Source organism: Canis lupus, chromosome 2 (genome assembly GCF_003254725.2).
Source record: "Canis lupus dingo isolate Sandy chromosome 2, ASM325472v2, whole genome shotgun sequence".
NCBI lineage: Eukaryota > Metazoa > Chordata > Mammalia > Carnivora > Canidae > Canis > Canis lupus.
The window spans coordinates 51,323,525-51,344,087 of record NC_064244.1 but is presented as its reverse complement, the minus strand read 5'-3'; the positions used below and the strand labels follow the sequence as shown (position 1 = coordinate 51,344,087).

The following is a 20,563-nucleotide window of genomic DNA, read 5'->3' as shown; positions in this document are numbered from 1 at the left end:
AAAAAGAATCTCTATTTTAAGATTATAAAAATATCTAAGTTTTCTTCTTATACCTCAAAGTATTTAACATTTCAATATTTATCTAGCATTTCTTGGTGTAAGATATGTTTTATTTCTTATAATTTATTAAATCAGTGGCCAAACATGATTTACAGAATAATCTATGAATTCATAACTCATTTGTAATTACTTAATGGTTTTATACAAAGACTTCATATATACTTATGTTCACTTCTAGCATTATTGCTCTATTCCATGGACTTTCCCTCTGATTCTTACACTATTATCTATATCAGTATTATAGTTTTATAAGCCATATTAATGTCTCCAGGGGCAGTTTTCTCATTGTTATTACCTACTGTTTATTCTTTCAAATGCATTTAATAATTATTGTCAGTTCCCCCTCAAACAAAAAGGACATTACTACTGGAACTATGTTAAATCAGTAGAACAATTTGGAAAGAATTGATAGCCTTACAATTTGAGTAACTTGCTCCTTCTAGGAACAAGCAAGGGATGTCCATATATTCAAGTTTTATTTTTCTCAATAATGCATTCACTTTCTTCACATACATTATAATGTGTGCCAAAGATAAAATTATCTTCTCCCTGTTATATTTTACAACTACAATGAAACTTAAACAACTGGAATCCAGGTAGTCCTCATTTTGATGAGGGTAAAGCTGATATGCAAAGTCACCCACTTCATTTCCAACACAACATGATGTATCAGAGGCAGCAGCTAGTTCTGATGACTCTGTCTCCAGGACACATCCCTAAAGACGTGTCCACGAGTCCGCATCTCTGCCCCCACCACCCTGCTCATGGCACCAGCAACATTGCCTAGGCCATTATTTAACTTCCTAAGTGACAATTCTGATTTCACTCTCTCCCTTTATTCTTTGAATTTCAAAAATGAAACAAACCATACCACTCCTGTTTAATACTTTCCAGGGGAGTCTTTTTTTTTTTTTTAAGATTTTATTTATTTATTCATGAGAGACACAGAGGGAGAGAGAGAGAGGTAGAGACACAGGCAGAGGGAGGAGAGCAAGCTCCATGCAAGGAGCCTGATGTGAGATTTGATCCCGGGAATCCGGGATCACGCCCTGAACCAAAGGCAGTCACTCAACTGCTGAGCCACCCACGTGTCCCTCCAGGGGAGTCTTAAATCCAAGAGTCTTCCTCTGGCCAACAAGGCTCTACATGATCTTGGGCTCATGTGCCTTTCCAACCATACCTCCTACCTGCTCTCCCTTCTCAATGTGCTCTACCTCTCTTGCCTTCATTCAGCTCCCCTCACCATCCCTCTGCCTCAGAGCTCTTCTTCCAGATGGCTGCTCCTTCTGACCATTCAAAGCTTGCCTGAAGTGTCACCTGCTCAGTAAGATCCTCCCTGATCATCCAGTTTAAAGTAGACCCCATGACTACTTTCTTTTTTGTAAATTTATTTTTTATTGGTGTTCAATTTACCAACATATAGAATAACACCCAGTGCTCATCCCCATCAAGTACCCCCCTCAGTGCCCATCACCCAGTCACCACCACCCCTAGTTCGATTCCCAGAGTTAGGAGTCTCTCATGTTCTGTCTCCCTTTCTGATATTTCCCACTCATTTTTTCTCCTTTCCCCTTTATTCCCTGTCACTATTTTTTATATTCCTCAAATGAATAGGACCATATAATGTTTGTCCTTTTCCAATTGACTTATTTCACTCAGCATAATACCCTCCAGTTCCATCCACATCGAAGCAAATGGTGGGGATTTGTCGTTTCTAATGGCTGAGTAATATTCCATTGTATACATAGACCACATCTTCTTTATCCATTCATCTTTCAATGGACACCTAGGCTCCTTCCACAGTTTAGCTATTGTGGACATTGCTGCAATAAACATCAGGATGCAGGTGTCCCGGGATTTCATTGCATCTGTATCTTTGGGGTAAATCCCCAGCAGTGCAGTTGCTGGGTCATAGGGGAGATCTATTTTTAACTCTTTGAGGAACCTCCACACAGTTTTCCAGAGTGGCTGCACCAGTTCACATTCCCACCAACAGTGCTTCCTACTTTATTTTTATTAAAAAACTGATCATGAAATTTGAATTTGTGTACTGTGTATCATCTCCTCTCAGCCTACCTCCTCCATCTCCTTCTTGAAGGCAAAGTCTCAAAATAGTCATAATTTCTGTGTTTACCACTACTGAATTTCCAGGGACTGGGTAAGTCCCTGTACATGACAGATGCTCAAAAAAAATCTGTGGAATGAATGAATGAACAAACTCACATTTTTCTGGGTCATGGTAAGTATTGCTTGGTGGAAGCAGCATGTATTTTATAACAAGGCAGACCTGTGTCTCCATCTCAGTCCTAGTCCTTATTTGAGTTCCTGGGAAAAACACTCAAAGTCTATTGCCTTCTTCAGTCATAAAATGGAGTGATTAGTAGTTGCATCACAGAATTTGAGAATTTAATAAGAAAACATATATAAACACTAGTATAATTCCTAGCACATAATAGGTACTCAAGATCTGTTTGTTCTTCATCCATTCCAAACGACTTTCACTCATCAACTAGCTAGCACGTTTACCTATGTTGCACCTGGGAAACTAAGAAATTGAGTGCCTCAGTATTAGGTTAAATCAGACTTTCAGGTAGGTACACAATAGGAGGCATTGACATCTGAGATAGATCTCTGTTGCAGTTTGATTTCGGAAATTCACAAGGAATAGACAAGACCCTTCAGCAAATTTCCTTACCCTAAATTGCAACACAGAGTCAAAGACAAGGACAGTCAAATAGTCAACAACAAACTTCATTTTGCTGCAAATTAACACAATTAAGATCTTTAATCTTAATGCCACATTAGGGGAAAATACTCATGGCTCAGATGTCATATAGCATCCTGGAACTATAAAAAGGTACATTAAACTTAATCCCCAGAGGGGGACCCAAAATTCATATAGATCGATGATTATGGTTTTCTAGAGCAACATTACTAAGTTTCCATGAGCCACCAACATCAGGGGAGTACATAAGTTATATAAGGCTATAAAGTCTTATACAATAAAAGTGGTTCATTCTAAAAAAGGATATTAATTCTTTGACCTTGACTACCAAAACACCATCACTGATTTTCTTTTTTTTACACTTTCCTTCATATTTTACAATTGCAAAGCCAGTTCGTTTTGTTCCCTCTTTTGTTTATATTTTTGGGTTTTAATCCCATAGTGTCAAGTTTCCCAAATCTTAGGAAGGGTAGCTGTGTTGTCAAGAAGGCCAACAATCCCTGTTTATAGCACCCTTCCCAATCATGAGCATCCCTTCTTAAGATTAGGACTCACTCTATTTGGAATACTACCTGTAAAGTAGTGGACACAAAATTACAGGTCATACTGTATTATGAAGAGGTTATATGAGCTTTTTTTTTTTTTAATGAACATGCAGCATATGTTTTCCCCAGAAGTACTAGAAGAGAACTAGCCAGCACCAAAAGGAGTATCAACCAAGCGTACCAATTGAGAGTGGGGCTTTCAGAACATACCACTGGGTCTGAATCCCTGTTCTACATCTTACTAGCTGTGTGAACCTGGGCAAGTCACCTTTCCCTTCTATGCCTCAGTCTTCTCATCTGCAAAATGAGAAAGATAATAATAGTACACCATAGGGTTTTAATGAGTTAGGGTTTTCAGGGAAATCACCAAAGCTTATTAAAAGGCTTTATATACTCTAGTTACAAGTCAAGGGAGAATATTAATGTTTCTGTTCTGTGAACTTGTGCTCTCCGTGAGAAGAGAAGGGATAAATCCCTCCCACAGCCTTAGTGGAGTGATGAACAGGAATTTTCTTCATCTTACCCCACCTTGTTCCTCCTGTCCCACAACGTGGAAGAGGTAAGCATGAGTTGCCCACTCACTTTTATCAGTGAAAAAGTGACATCCGTGAAATGAAAAAAAAATCCAATCCCACTCATCTTAAAAATCAAAGGAGGATAAGAGTAATTGAACCTTGGCTCTTGGGTTTCCAGGCCTTCCTATAACTTCCTACAGGTGTCATAACAAACTGTTATCTATTCTCAGGGCAAAGATGCTGAAGGTTAAGTATCCACTGCTTGGCTAAGTAAAGAGTATCAAAATTTCCTCCTCCTTCACAGGGCCCCCACAGAGTCAAAAGAAGTAAAAGTAAAACAACATCATTCTAATGCTCCCAAGAACATAAAGCTGTGGCAAGAAAAAGAACCCTTAAAACTCTTCAGAGGGTTGATCTGATTGTGCTCCATACCTTACTACTCACTACCATGCTGTCTCACCTTTGCCCCCTGAGTACTGGATGTTCTCTTTGAAATCTGGAAATAACTTCCAGTACATGTCATGAGAGCAGCCCATCTGCTGAGAAAAAAATTTATTATATTTTTTTTTTACCATGAAATGGGAGTGATTTTAAAACTAAGGTTTGTAGTGGGAAGAACCTAATCTGGATTCTCACCACAGAGGGCTGCTCACAGGTATTTGGGCCAACCAGATAAGCTATGGGTCTCCCCAACAACCAGCACAGACTTTCCTTAACTAGAAGATAGTTCAGGAAAGTGAGAACAAAGACAGTAAGAGTCCATTCATCATAACTACAATAATTAATAGCCATAATGACAATGGAAGGAGAAAGCAAAGAAAATAAAATGTTTCAGGATGGAGAGGTGGTTAGGAAAAGTGCACACTGATCATTTTTCTTCAGGAAATACTATTGAGAAAAATGAAGTCTTTAACCTCCGATGGCTTCCTGTATGCTAAGCCACAGAAATCTAATTGAGGGACTCAGGTCCACAGAAATCTGCCGTCTGCTCTGGCTTCAGAATCATATCATTACAAGCCTTTGACTTGATTACTGTAAGAAACAAAGAATTACTGCTATAGCATCATTATAAAGACCGTACACCAAAATGATGCTTTTCTAATCTTTGTTTACTAGTCTTTCCCCATTACCTCCAGCGAAGAGATGAAGGAGATACCTCAAGGGACACTGTATTCTGTTTGGTTCTGGTTTTTGTTTTTTTTTTCAAATGGATTTTGCATTTCTATTTTAGAAAAGACAGAAAATTGAGTGCCTGTATAACAGACAAGACTCCTGACAATTACTTAGGGGATAGCACTGTAATATTACTGATATTACAATACACCTTTTTATCTTTGGGATTAGGAAAGATGTTGCAGCCATAAAGCTTCTCACAATTATGCTCTTGCATGCTCATTATATTTGCCCATTGCACATTCTGAGACAGGGCAACTGTGCAAGTGTATTATTGTTCCATTTGCCCACAAAGTTTAGCTATGTCAGTATCTGCACAGAATAAACCTTAGCTAAGAACTGGGTCTCCAGGTAGTTTGATGTTTTTCATTTTCTAGCTAGTGGCAGGTATGAACAATTTGACAAAGCCAGCAGGCTTTCAGAGGAGCAAGAGGTAATCTCAAAACTAAGAATCTCAAAACTAAGATGTAATCTCAAAACTCCCTCTGTTCTCTGTTAGAGTAAACTTTATTTAGGGTTGACTTAAACCTCCATCTTTTATTCATCAGGAAAATCCCCATGACCAACATCACCTCCTCTGGTGGCCTTCTCTAGCTCTCTCAAAACAGAAAATGGTCCTCACCTTCTCCTGCACAAGCAACTCTCTTTGCACACAGCTCTCTCACACTTATCACTTCCACTTACAATGACCTCTCTGCAACTCTGCCTCCCCAGTCTGGTTTTTGAAACCCTAGTACCAAGCCCCCATTCCTGGCCCTCAGGAAATGTTCTCTGAAAAAAATGAATCAATCAATCAACCAAGGATTACAACTAAATGGTCAGGAAGCCTTAGGAACATGGGATGTTGACACCTGCTAGGAGTATAATTCACTCATTAGATATGCAGTTGACACTATAACCACAAAAACAGGACTCCTCAGAGAACATGGTAATTTTTGATTAACCAAAGTATCCAGTATTGGGTGTATAAGCTTTATCTTTTGTGGCAGTTTGCACAGCCTGTAGGGGTAAAATTTAGTAGACACCATGTCAGTTCAAGGAAATAATTATGATGCTACTGCGGATGACAATGAAACAATGAATAAGAGACAATACAGGTTAATTTACCATAAAGCGTAGTAATAAGAGTAGGTTTTATTTTTGGTGATGGCCTTGTTCTGGGGATGGGCAGTGGGTTCACAGGTGTTCATTATTATATTAAAAATAATGAACTACATGTTTTGAACCAAAGACTATGATCAATGATCAATAAAATCTTGTGCTAAAATAAAATTAAAAATAAAGAGAGTGAATCTTCCTACAATACGTAATTCTCAACCTATTTTACAATTATCTATCTTTGGATAGCACTTCAACTTAAGTAGCACTCAGTGTTCTATTTCATGTAATGATTTAGATTTTTCTCTGAAATTTAATAAAGTTATTTGTTAATATGGAAAGTGATAGATAGCACTCAATATCCGTCAGTGAGCTGAACATATGACATAAGACTTTAATTGTAAGCAGATGTTCTATGTTAGGGCACACTATAGACTCATGACATTTGAATCTATACAATAAACTATGTTAAAAATAAATAAATAAAAACAGGGTTCTATGATATTCAGACACAAAGCTTAAAAGGACTTGTGAAAATCAATTCAATCCTTATTTTCCTTCATTCATGAGAAATGCCCTTAATTGTCATAAAAACTAATCCTGGTTAAAGTTCAATTCAGAGGACAGAACTGAATTAACAAATGTTCCAACAACAATAAAAAGAATAAAAACTGAGTGATGACTTTACACTTGCATAAGGCTTTACTGTTTCCATGACATTAGAACCTATATTTGTTACCAATGCCAGGATCATTCAGCATGCAGTCAGTAGAGCAGAGCACCCAGTATGAGGTGGATAAATATTCATTAGTGACAGTGACTGTTGACGAAGCTAAATACAGTGCTGTGTATCACTCACTCAGGACTCTATGAACTCTGACCATAAACACTTCATTTTAGGGCCTGCTTAACACTTAACCTACAGAGAGCAACACAATTAACAGGAATGAAGTTAGAATTCAAGTAGAGAGAGCATTCTACCCTTACCTACCCATAGAGGCTATAATGGTGTCTAAGAAAAATCAGTTAGCTGCAGGTTCGGAGCTAATCTTGAACACAAGAGGATATTTAATCATGATGAAAATTCCATTTTGCTGTTACTCTATCAACCTCTGGGTTACTTAAAATGTGGGTTACAAAAGGCTACCATTCCTGTTGCTTTTACAACAACTGCTCTAAAGGTGAGTCTCATGGATTGCAACCTGTTACACATGGACCTGAGAGGAACTGCAATGTCACCAAATATGGATTAAGGAAAGGGCTTTATTGAGGAAAGCAGAGGCTTGCACACAGCTAGGCTCAGCAAGAGCAGAGGAGAGGAGGTGGGATGACTCTTTGCCCTCTTGAGAGTGGCCAGGGCATCCTGCTAGACAAGCAGTATGGCTTATGGTCCAGCAAAGGAACCCAGTGCCCTTTCCTTGGGACCTCTATTAAGGATATACAGGAGAAAGTGGTCTTTTTTTTTTTTAAAGATTTATTTATTTATGATAGACATAGAGAGAGAGAGAGAGGCAGAGACACAGGAGGAGGGAGAAGCAGGCTCCATGCTGGGAGCCCGACGCAGGACTCAATCCCGGGACTCCAGGATCACGCCCTGGGCCAAAGGCAGGCGCCAAACCGCTGAGCCACCCAGGGATCCCCGAAAGTGGTCTTGTTATAGGAAATGCAGACAGGCTCCTTTTGCTAGGTGGGCTATGTTTAGCTGTTAACTGTTAGCATAACTGTCCAAGAAAGCCAGACCCCTAGTATCCAGAGATTTTGAGGCCCAGGTGGGATCACAGGCCTCCCTGCTGGGAGAAAAGCCACCTCAGGTAAGAAGCTGAACTTTGGCACATCTCCCTCTGGCAGAGAGAAGCCCCCAGAACCAGCTGAATCATTGTTGAGGCAATCCAGAGAAGGCATGCATCTAAGGTCATTTGCAGGTACCTGTTTCCTGCATCACAGTATGACCCGTGAAAGTCTGCAAAAGACTGTGAAATAAAATTAGGCTAACTTGAATCTTTCGCTTCCTCATGTCTTGACTTGCCTGTATTACGATGATTCTGTTATGGCTAATGCCAAATAAAGCATTCTGTATCTTCTAGAAGAAGAGGGCATCCTTACCCAGGTTCCTTTCCTTTCTAGAAATAAGGGTAAATATTTCTCTAGAAAGCAATTATAAATCTTGGCTTCCTTTTACTTTGTAATCCTATTATCCTAGGACCAGTGAAAGGAAAAAATAAAACTAAGGTAAGATCACATTTTCATCAGAGCTCCAGACCTGCACACTGCCTCTCCCTCACCAGGTAGCAGACCCTTGGTTTGCCCAACTGGGACTAGCCTCAGGATGCTAAGCTCCTGACCTGAGCCCCTTTTGCCAACAAAATATACCTGCTTCCTGCCCCACCCTAATCACCCTAAATGGTGATTCAATGATAGATAAATCAATCGTCTTAAGCTTTTTCAGGATCTAGTGTGCAGTGCATGAGTAATTAAGGAGTGATGAAAACTCTGGGCACTCAGAGAGGATGTGTTTGTCAGAGAAAGCTTCCATGTTCCTGATTTTCTGCCTGTGGTCCTTTTTATACTTGACTTCAGCTTGGCTTGCTGCCAGGCAGGAGGCTGGACTGTAACACAGCTGATGAGAGTTACCATGTAGCATTCTTGAAGTCCTTTGGTTAAGTTCATATCACCTTTTTGCCCTGATCTCTATATTCTAGCTCTTCTGTTTTCTATTTTGTATTTATTGGACATGTCATTGCTGCAGACCACTAATTTCCTTTACAGAATGAGATTTTGTGTAAACAGATTAGTAATAAATATCCACTTTGGGTGTTGCTTCCTAATAGCTGTTGGTATACATGAATTTCAAAATTGGAGCTCCAGTCTCAAGTTCTTGTTGATTAGCTAGTACATACTTGGTTTGCTATTAACAATGCCACAACAGTGCACTGAACCTGGAACCCAAAAATCTCAGTGTGAGTCCTGATCCTGTATTTGGTTATTTTCCCTAGGTCTCCTCTTTCCTCTATTCTATTGTTTCTCTATACTGAGGAGGAGTGGGGTGTCATGAGAAAAGAAAGGCAAAAGGTGCACACCACAGGAAATCACCAAAAATGCTGCTATATTCTTGGCAACCCTTACAGTCAGAAAAAAACTTTTTGTTAACAAAAAAGGAAATATCATACTAAAATAATTTATTAGCTGATTAAGTACCAAGATAAGTATGACTCAAGTCTCATTAGGAAACCAACTTCTAGCCAACCCTTCAAATCTCTCTTATGGGACCTTTTAATATTCCTTACGGTAAGTTTCCTAAGGTCTAAATAAAACAGATTGCTTGGGATCCCTGGGTGGCGCGGTGGTTTAGCGCCTGCCTTTGGCCCAGGGCGCGATCCTGGAGACCCAGGATCGAATCCCACGTCGGGCTCCCGGTGCATGGAGCCTGCTTCTCCCTCTGCCTATGTCTCTGCCTCTCTCTCTCTCTCTCTCTCTCTGTGACTATCATAAATAAATAAATTAATTAAAAAAAAAAACAGATTGCTTAACCTTGAGCCCAAATCAACAAAATTCTCCCAAGTATTCCCCAAACCCTCTGGGTGAGGGCCTGACAGGTGGGCATGGGCAGGATGCAGGAAGCACAGTATATACTACCTGATGCACACCAAGAAATATCTGCAGCCTTGGAGAACCAAGCAGGTACCTGTCTGGGTTTCCTGAGGTCTCCAAGAGGTGGGAACTAGACCAAGTCACACCATGTTTCAACTGCAGCAAAAGAAATAAATGGCAGCAGTACAATTCCAACAACAAGCAGGTGGCAGTTTTTTTGACATCAAGATGTTATCCTGACAATACAATTAATAAGCTCTAGAAGACAGAATAACACACCTTTCTCATAGGCAAAGAAGTCTTGAAGCTATCAGGTCATCCAGGTATTCCGATTCCCTTGTTTACAGTGGGCATGTGAGACCCCTTCATAATATATATAAATGCATAAATGAGCACAGGAACAGCCAAATAAATGACACTCCTGTCACTGCTTCAGAACCCCTAGAGGACTTAATTAGAACCTGCAGCATAAACGCCAGGTCTTCTGCTTGTCAAAACGCTTCTCAGTTGCTTTTACTTCTATATTAATCAGGCTCTAGCTGGTTCAAGATTTATCATCACAGAATGAGATTCTTTCCTGTTTTTTTAAATATCAAATTAATAATTTAAATCCTTTTTGATGCACCTCTCTGAGATCTAGAATGATTTTTTTTTTCCTTCTCAAATATTATGTCACAGTCAATTCTGATAGCTATAGGACACAGGAGATCTTTTCTCATTTAAAAAAAAAGTCATCAAAATGCCTGAATATTTTAAGTATGACTGTATGATGAATTGTCCTAAATAAACCATTTAGAGATTCCCGATGTGCTATGGGATTTGGCAACAAAACTGAATGTCCCACATATACAAAAGTACCATACATATTAGAAACAGCCTGCCTGCTCCAGAGTAAGCTCAGGTCGATGACCGCGGCTGCCTGCCACATCATTCTCCCTTCACACGGACTAGTACTCCCGCCCTATACAAGATACCTCCCTCTACACAACTTCCCAGGTGGATACACAGTATCTCTGCCAAATACAGGCTAAAAACTACTGCCCTAAATATAAGTCAATTATAAAGTCTAACGATAGATGTGTAACTCTTTCAGATACTTCTAAGCAATAAAAAGGATCTTCTTAGGTTGCTATAGGCTCAGATTCTGGCAGCATGTTCAGTACCACTGTCCTTAGAGCTACAGACTCCATTAACGTAATTTTTCTCTAAGCAGGAACCAGTTGATTTCTCTATCACGAATTGTATTTCCAGCTGGGTCAACGCCTCTGTAGTATGAATTAGCTGTGAGCTATCACAGCTATAGCTTTACCATCTACTTGTACTGCTTTCCTAGCTACAGTAAAAATCTAGTTTTCCCAGGCCTCCTGCTTCTTGGATAGTGTAGGAAATGTTATAGTTCTGCTAAGACAGAAGTCAGTGAAAATTGTATGAGAAGTAGAAAAAATGTATGTATGTATGTATGAATACACACGTGTGTGTGTATTACTGCATCTATAGCCCTTATCTGCTTGTAGGAGAAGCAGGTTGCTTTCTTTTTCAAAGAGAGCCACATTACATTACGAGGCTCTACCTAAATACAAATTGCAAGACAACATAGACCTTTTCCTTTTTATTTCCTTGCATTTCCTTCCTTGAATAATTTCTGAGCTCAACTCCTGATCTGCCACACAGTGGCTTTGTGACAGTTGACAGGTTACTTAACTCCTCAGAACCCCTCTTGAGAATGGAGATATTATCATCATCTGATTCGGAGAGTTGCTATGGGGACGAAGTAAGTGAACATCCATGTAAAGTTCTGGGTGCTTCTACTCACTTGTGTTAGTGAATTTTCCATTCCTGCCTTTCTTCAGGAGTAAGATTATCTGAACCATTATATAAACACTCTTCCTTCCAAAGCACAAGCTTGAAAAAAAATCAGCTTTTCATCTCTGTCCATCAGTAAATGATACTCCAGACATACAGAGAGTGCACAAACATGAAAATGTTCGCTCTTAATAACAATGGTGGTGGCATCAAGGGAGTCACATAATAGACAATATGTTTTAAAGTAAGGAGTTATTTTCCAAGTATTGACCTACCAACTTTCTACACACCAAGTTCCCACAGCAGTCAAGAACATCTGAGACCCTGGTTAGCCTCAAGTTTCCACTGATGGGGTACTAATTGTTTTCAAATAAATGCCTCTAGTGTGCAAGTTGTCTATGTAGAATGCAAGCAGATTAAGCAATGGTAAACTTAACCCATCATTCTGATGTCTACAATGTCATGCTTCAGAAAATTCCAGGAAGGATCTGGTTGGAACCAGATTTAAAATCCAATAAAAATATTTAATATTTGAATTGCAAAGGTATCAATCACTGAATACCTCCCTCAAAAAAATAAACACAATTCCATCACTGCTCCCTGCAACATTTATTTTCCCTGAAATGATTACATGTTCAAAATACATGCAGGCACAAATAACCATCACACACGTGCACTCCACTCCCATGATACAAAGTATTTTCTTGTGAGAGGCTCTTTAATTTTGTGTTTTCCTTCTTTATTTGCAACCTGTTTTTAGGACTTTAAAATGAGGTGTTTTAACAGCGCCACCTTGTGGTGGAAAGCCATTTCAACTCCATCTACCCAGTCTCTTTTCCCCCACCTTTTCTGTTCTGCAAGTGTTTTTTTTTTTTTTTTTTTTTTTTTCATTTGTATTCATTAATCATTTGTCAGCGTTGGTGTTACTGAAAAAGACAGGATTTCATCAAAACAAAATAGACCATTAAAAATACTAACCAAAAAGCAATAATGTGGACAGAACAGTAGAACCTGTACACTTAAGAATATGCCACTCTTCAGGGCAAGAGATGCAGCTACAAATCAGAGATTTATGAAGAAGAAGGGGGAGAGAGAGAGGAATCCCAAATGGGTTTTAAAGGGAAAGCTAACCTGATTTAAAGCATTTTGGCTAGTTTTCTTCTTATATCCACTACATTTTCTGTCCCCATTGCCAGTCTGAGATCCAAGCAGCTTAGAACAGCAATCAAATGCTTCGCAAACACAAACAGTGGAATATTAAAGCCGTTAATATTCTTCTCACAGCAGCAGGAGCCAAAGCCAGGTGCTAAAGGAATCAGCTGTTTATGAAGAAATAATCCAATATCCCTGCCTACCTTCTTTCCTTCTCATTTCTGCTTCCTCTCACTAACTACCAGCATTCCTTTTCCCAAGAGCCAGAATGCTACTTGAGGAAAAAAGTAATAATGCATGACTTTTTTCCCCCCCTCAAGCACCTCAGCACTAAAAGTGTAAACCTGCATTAAGAGCTTTTATGCATGTGTGGCCAGTTGGTCACTGAAATAGGTAAAACATATATATTTTTTTAGTATTAGATCATTAAGTCCACTGAAAACTTCATTCAGCCTCTGAAAGCCCTTGACTATTTCAACTTTGAAACAGACCATGATGTGTATCCACCTGATGAAAAAGAGTAGAGAGAAGACTTGAGAATGAGAGCCAGCGAATGCCTGGGTCTATCTAAGGGCACCCAGGCTGCAGAAGGAGCTTCCCTCAGCAAAGAGGCACAAAGGGAAGGTGACCTTCTGATTTAAAAGTCAAGGTCAGATATACCCACATATGAGCACACACACATGTGAATACACAAACACACACACAGGGATAATCGTCCAGTCCATGGGCATAATAGGGTTCAGCCCCAGCTCCTTGCATTGACCTTCCATAGAAAAACATTGGTCTTCTAGGGCCTCAGACCTGAGACCAAATCTAGGGATGGAAGCATGGGATAGAGGACTCAAAAGTCAAGTTGTCAAGTTTGTGGAAGATAAAAGTGAGAGAAGACAAATTGCGTCTCCACACGATTTGTGTGGAGATTTTGGTTAATAGAAATCTTAGCATCGGCATATGCCAAGCCAGGGTTTAAAATACTGGGGGAACCATGTACTGTGAAGAGGGAGAGACAACAGGAGCAGCCAGAGGAAGCTCTGAGTGGGCCACTGTAATCACCAAACCCAAATCATGATTCCGTGAGTGCAGAGCCCTGGAGGACTGCCAAAATCAGACATGCATCCTAGCTGACCTTTCCAGGTCTCAGTGACTCCCAACCAGACTGAAGACTGTGACTGAGGAGTGAATTCCTTTTCCTTCCTGGTGACCCTGCATTACTTTCCAGTAAGTTCTCCCATAATACAATTGTTCCTTTATCTGCACAGGAAGGGTATTTGTGATTCCTTCTGGAAACTGGAGCACTGTGGGTGCCAGGCTCACTGTCTTGGCTGCTGGCTCAGAGTCTGACCATACACAACCTGGAAGGAAGCCCAATCATGTGTGGGCCGTGATGCAACAGCCCAGCTCACCACCAGGCTGGGTGGTGGTTTTAACTCTCTAGGACCCAGCAGCCTTTTAGTGACCAACAAGTAGAAGTCACTGTAACTACAATGGTATAAAAAAAGGAGGTCAGCAAATTTAGCCCCCAGGCCAAATTAGATCTGCCACTGTACTTTATTTATAAATAAAGTTTTATTGGAACACAGCCATGCTCATTCATTTTAGTTTTCTCTATGGTTGCTTCCACATAATGGCAGAATTGAACGCTACAACAGCAAACACTGGCCTGCAAAGCCTACATTACACTATATGGCCTTTACAGGGAAAGTATGCCAACTTCCACTTTAACAGAAAGATCCTCAAGAAAAGATAGAGTGGTGTACCACAAGGACCAGGAGAAGGAGACTCCAAAGGCTAGGGGCTAGTCCTGGCTCTGCTAAAACTACATGGATCTCCAGCTCTGAGTAACTCTGAATGACTCTGCTAAGCTGCAAAAGATATAACAATTCTGTAATTTATGCATCTGTAATACACAAAGTTTCAGATGCCAATTTTTCTGCCTAATAATGTACATTTTACAAAAAATGTCATTTTTCTATTTGTAATCCAAAGATTGGGATATTTAAAATCATTATGTTAAAAACAATACCTAGTGCTTAAAAAGGAAGTATACCCACACAGGCACACATATACACACACACCAGAACAAGCCATCCAATGGATACAAGAATAGGGTTTCACATCCAAACCTTAAACTGACCTTCTATGGGAAAGGCATGTGTCTTTCTGGGCCTCACCACTTGCTCAGAGAAAGCCGCTGCGTCTAGGGCCTCACCATCTGTAAAGCTGTGATCAAAACATCACTATCAGTTACCACCTAAGGCACAGCTGTAGAATTATGGAGAAGTGTTTTTACAAAACTGAACAACTGTCTGAGTCTGTCTCCTGACTAAAGGAGTAAGAATCCCTAATTCACAAAACATTTCATACATTATAGCACATTTATATAAAATTCAGTTGATGCTATCCTATTTATTTGTATTCCATACCATCTGGCCACTTTATGAGACTTGCAAATAGTCTTCAAACATCTTTCAAGCTAAGAAAAACATGACATAGTGAAGACTGTTTTAAGTCAGGGCTCTAGTGTGGGCTTTCTTCAAAAGCAGAGCCTAAGACAAGATTTTTGGGAACTGATTTATTTTGGGAACTGATTCCAAGGTACAGGAGTAAAGGACGAGGCCAACTGAAACAGGGAGGGGTGGGGAAGCCAATCCAAGGACCCTTTGTTGAAATGGTCACTGGTATGGGCAATTACAATTGGACCTCCACCCCTCTGGGATGCTTTGAATTGCTTTGTAGAATGAACCTTGATGTCTTCCTTGGGAATATGGGGACTTGTATTATTTATTGAGCAATTATCACCGCTGCTCCACAGGATTTAGTTTACTCCCACTTCCAGTGTGAACATGGTGCAGAATGAGTGGCCTGGTCTCCACAAGCAGAAGCATGAGAAAAGCCCCAGGTCAAGAAGCAAGTTAGGTGGTGCAGGTGAGACAAGGAGCTGTTGGGTCACAAGTGCATATGGTTGCTATAACAATGACTAGAGTCAAAAGGTAGGCAGGGATGCCTGGGTGGCAGAGTTGGTTCAGCATAGGACCCTTGGTTTCAGGTCATGATCTCAGGGTCATGAGATCAAGTCCCACATCAGGCTCCACGCTCAGCATGGAATCTGTGTAAGACACTCTCTCTCCTTCTCCCTTTGCTACTCCTGACCCCTCGCACTCACTCTCTCAAATAAATAAACCTCTTTAAAAAGTAGGCTAAGAGGATGTAAGAGCACAAGAAATGACCCACACAATATATAATGCTTAAATTTTACTACCCCATCCTCTTAACACACCACTAAGTAAGTCAGCATTATCACAATATTCCTTCAGGCAAAATCAGAAGAGCACCTGTCTCATGCTAGACACCAGAAATAAAGAGATGAAGACACTGTCCTTGTGTTCAAGAATCCCACCTTAAAGGAGGATATAATTCTGAAAATAAGTCATCTTAATGCTTTCAGATCAATAACACCAGTTACTATACAACTATCCTCCAACTTCTATTGGATGGGGAGCAATGAATGGAGGTCAATACAAAGGAAGTCTTCTTGAGGATTAAGGAATGCACTTATTCTGATGAGCACTGGGTGATACATGGAACTGTTGATTCACTATACTGTACACCTGAAACAAATATCACACTATACTGGAATTAAAATGAAAATTTTTTAAAGATTGCATTTATTTATTCATGAGAGACTCAGAGAGAGAAAGAGAGGCAGAGGGAGAAGCAGGCTCCCTGTGGGGAGCCTGATGCAGGACTCGATCCCAAGACCCCAGGATCACAGCCCAAGCCAAAGGCTCAACCACTGAGCCACCCAGGTGCCCCTAAAACAAAAATTTTTAAAGAAAGGAAGTCTTCAGAAAGCGGGTGATGCCCAAGAGATTTGAAAGGACTAACATGAGTTTTTCAGGAAGTAGAACAGAATAAGAGAATAAATCATCTATGTAGACTCACAGTTAATTGAAGTCAGAATGAGTACAGGAAAATACAAGGACTTTAGAAAGGATAAGACCTAGGTAACACATGGGAAAAGGGTCATCCATAAAGAGACAGCAGGGCCCAGACCATGAAATCCTATGTCCCTTCTTACACACCTTGAACTCCATTCCATGGACAACAGAGGGAACATGTTAAGATTATAAAAAAGGAATGGAGTTATTCAGTTTGTTTTTAAGGAGAAAGATAACTCCGATAACACCATGGAAGGGAGTTTATATCATCTCAAAGGAATTTCAGCAGTAAATTAAACTCTATGTATCCTGATGATCCCAAGATTAAAATAATTTAGCTCCGTCAAACATGTCAATTCATAGAACACACAATAACTTATTTTTCTGTAAATATACAGAACATTATGGCTAAATTTAACACAAGACTGAACGAAAACCACTGCAAGCCTTCATCAAAGCAGAGACTTTTGTGAGAGTGTAAGTCTGTTATTTATTATTTAATGTTCACAGCACTGTAACGCAGGCCTAGAAATAATTTAAACCACTGGTCATTTCCCTGGCCCTTAGCTTCTGCAAAGCAAAATGAATATTCAGGAAGACTAGTGCCAGGACTCAGTCCAGAAATGTAGGTTTTTCCCACCCTAGTGACAAGAAAATCAGCCACCATAAACAATGAGCATCTGGTAAAGCTGACTTCCTCAACTTAAATTCAGCAAAACAGCAGAGTAGTTCTAACACTCCTTCTATGAATCTGTGTGCCAAATACAAGATGCAGAGTCCTATCAATGAAGAAGGCGGCAAAGACAGGAAATTGAACATGATGGGACAGACTCAGACAAGAGAAAAAAAACTTAAAGGACCAAAGAATTTGCTGTGCCTCAGTTTCCACATTGCCTAGAATGAGCAAATGCCCCATTTCTCCCTTTGTCAAACTGGGACAGTAAATGATGTTGATGTTGAGTGGCTAGAAATAAGGACTCCGTTCTAAAGAGGCATCCAGAGACCATCAGCTTGTGTTGAAACCCCTACCCCATCTATAGCCAAGGTCTTCATTTATTTCAGAGCCGTAGCCCACACTGGCAGCCTGGTAAGACCTATAGACCCTTTCCTATTTCTATTTTCTAATGTATTTGGAAGCATAAAATTATAATGAAATGCAATTACCAAAATATCAACAACAGCTTTTGTGATAAACTAAAACATGTGTTTGCTTCTCTATCAGTGTTTCAAATATCAGGACTGGTGACTCTGATAACTAGCATAATTTCAATGTAGTGATAAGCACAACTTATATTTTGAAATATCTGCAACATTGTGAGGCAATATGAAGTACCGGTAATTTCTATTGGTGACAAACTCTTATGCACTTCTAATATTGCTATGGTCTATTGCCTACTAATAATTGATGCATACACTAAAGTTACACCGGGGGCCGATAAGACTGAAGATGTAATTCACAAATCCCCAGTTGAGACTGCTATCCACACTTCTGAATGTGTGGCTTCTGTGTTTCAATCCTTTCCCTGGGAAAAAACAACTCTTAATTTCAAAGAACTCCTCAGATCTCCATAGGATAAAAGTTGTATTTTTTTTAATTTTTATTTATTTATGATAGTCACACAGAGAGAGAGAGGCAGAGACACAGGCAGAGGGAGAAGCAGGCTCCATGCACCAGGAGCCCGATGTGGGATTCGATCCCAGGTCTCCAGGACCACGCCCTGGGCCAAAGGCAGGCGCCAAACCGCTGCGCCACCCAGGGATCCCCAGAAGTTGTAATTTTTTAAGTGAATAATTGAAAACAGGTAAAATAACTAAAAGCTACCACAACTTTATTTAGAAATATTTGTGTTTGATAAATCACAATCCCATCTTCACATATTAGATCTAGAACAGTACCCATATTTCCATATGTACAAGACCATGTATTCAGGCTACAAACAATGCATTAAGCAATAAGAATTTAGACAGCTGTGTTTTAACACATTGACATCAATTTTGAAAAAAAACATATAATCTCAAGGATAAGGTATAGACTTTGACCTCTTCCTATAACCTTGAACAAATGAACTCAGTTTTCTCATCTGTAAGATGGGTGTTAAAATTATATTGACTTCAGAAGATTATTATGAAAAGTAAAATGAGTCAAAGTGTTTTTCTACAAAATGAGTCATAAATCATTAAGCAAGACATAAAATCCATTAGCATGTCACAACCAGCATTTTTAAAATGAATAAAATGGGAAATACCAAAGTGTATTACATATAGTAAAAAAGTTTTGTGAAACTTTTATTCCAGATATATAGGTATAACTTAGTCCTATCTTACAACATTACTTTTTTAACAGATCATAAAGGTATTTTTTAATACTGAAATAAAACATACAAAGCATATAGTGGAACACATGGCACACATCAAACTACCACTAGTGATAACAGTAAATTATCGATGCCCCAGAGGTCCAGAGTCACATATTTGGAACCACTCCTCTCAAGACCTGGCTTGCTAGGAATGTGTGAGACCAACATTTTCAACATATTCTAATCCTACAGAGGGATCGGAGAAGACTTGCCAAGGAGAGAGCAGAAAATATAAACGGGACTCTAGAAAAATAAGAGAGTTTTATTTAGCTTACCTCAAAAGACCATTTGAGTACTTTCTCTGGTAATAACTAATCATGTGATCTCACACAAGTTATTTAACTTCTCTGGATCTCAGCTTTCTAAAAATTAGAGTAATAATAGTAGTTATCTCATAGGGCTGTCATGAAGATTCAATCAGTTAAATGTAAAAAGTACATACTATTAATGGCACATAGTAAGCGCTCAGTAAATGATAGCTGCCATTAGAGTTACTAGTATTATTATTATTACACTACTAACAATAGGCAAAACTACAATTTGCAACCATTTTTCTACTCCTCCCCCCACAGCTTGAAATGATTATTCCTACAGCAAAGACTTTTTTAAACCAAATAAAAGGCCTCAAACAACTTGATTTTTAGTAAGTCCTTTATATATTATCACCTACATTCTTCTTTTCTCTGAGATCTAAGTTATTTTCCAGACTTATTTTTTATTTTTATCTTGTGTGGCTGACAGAGGGTGTGTGTGTATAAAGTTCACATCCTAACCATATGCTGAAATTTTATCAGGAGATCCAATGTGCTAATCCCAGCTTACTGGATGCACTACTTCTTGCTTTCACGTGGAAAATACCATATAGAATTGATGTGACCCTTGCAAAGGGCAGTTGAGCTTCTCTAATATTCACAGACATATTGGCCCCTGAATTAAATCTGGGATTTAATATACCAGAGCCCAATCCCCTGACAGAGCCTGGTAAGCGCCTGACTGGAAACAGACTTTCGAGATGACTGCCGAGTTTCTAAATCACTTCACCCTTTCGTCAAGCCACAGAGCAAGTAAATGGTGGAATAATTCAGAACCTCAGACATCAGGGAAAAGCACACACTCCAGAGAACAATTAGCCTCTCCAAGGCTGCGTTTCTTCTTTGCCCTCCCCTTGCCTAGAAGTGTCTTTTAAAATTGTGAGGCATACACCATCCTTCCACTCACAGTCCTGTTCTTTTCAGGCTCATTAGCCAAAAAGGGTTTGGAACACCACCCACACAACATGCCATCCAAACCCCTATGCTCTGTGTCTCCTCTAAGTCTCCAGAGGTAAACATTTCTGATCCAAAGTAAATAAACTGCCTACAGGGCTGGGTAGAACCTCATGAGAATAAGTAACTGCAACCAAAAACGGGGCCAAGAAAAATGGACAATAGCAGAAAGGGGTTTTCCCAACTTTTCAATATGAAAATTCTCTAAAATGAAAGCGGACAGACTTGTATAAGCAGTATCTGTATACCCGCCACACAGATACAACTTTATGTTTTGGCATTATCTGTGTGTGTATCCACTCCATTGTGTGTGTGTGTGGGGGGGGGGGTGCATGTATTTATGT

At 39.6% G+C, this 20,563-nt stretch overlaps 1 long non-coding RNA gene across 2 annotated transcripts in view; it reads right to left on the bottom strand.

Annotated features, from left to right (window-relative positions):
- Positions 1-20,563, bottom strand: part of LOC125753924 (uncharacterized) — a 124,691-nt gene that overhangs the window by 90,495 nt on the left and 13,633 nt on the right. For both annotated transcript variants that reach the window (XR_007406834.1, XR_007406832.1), the window contains exons 2-3: positions 19,230-19,316; positions 14,794-14,879 (exon numbers count right to left, since the gene is read on the bottom strand). This is a non-coding gene — a long non-coding RNA (uncharacterized LOC125753924). The remainder of the gene's footprint in view (positions 1-14,793; positions 14,880-19,229; positions 19,317-20,563) is intronic.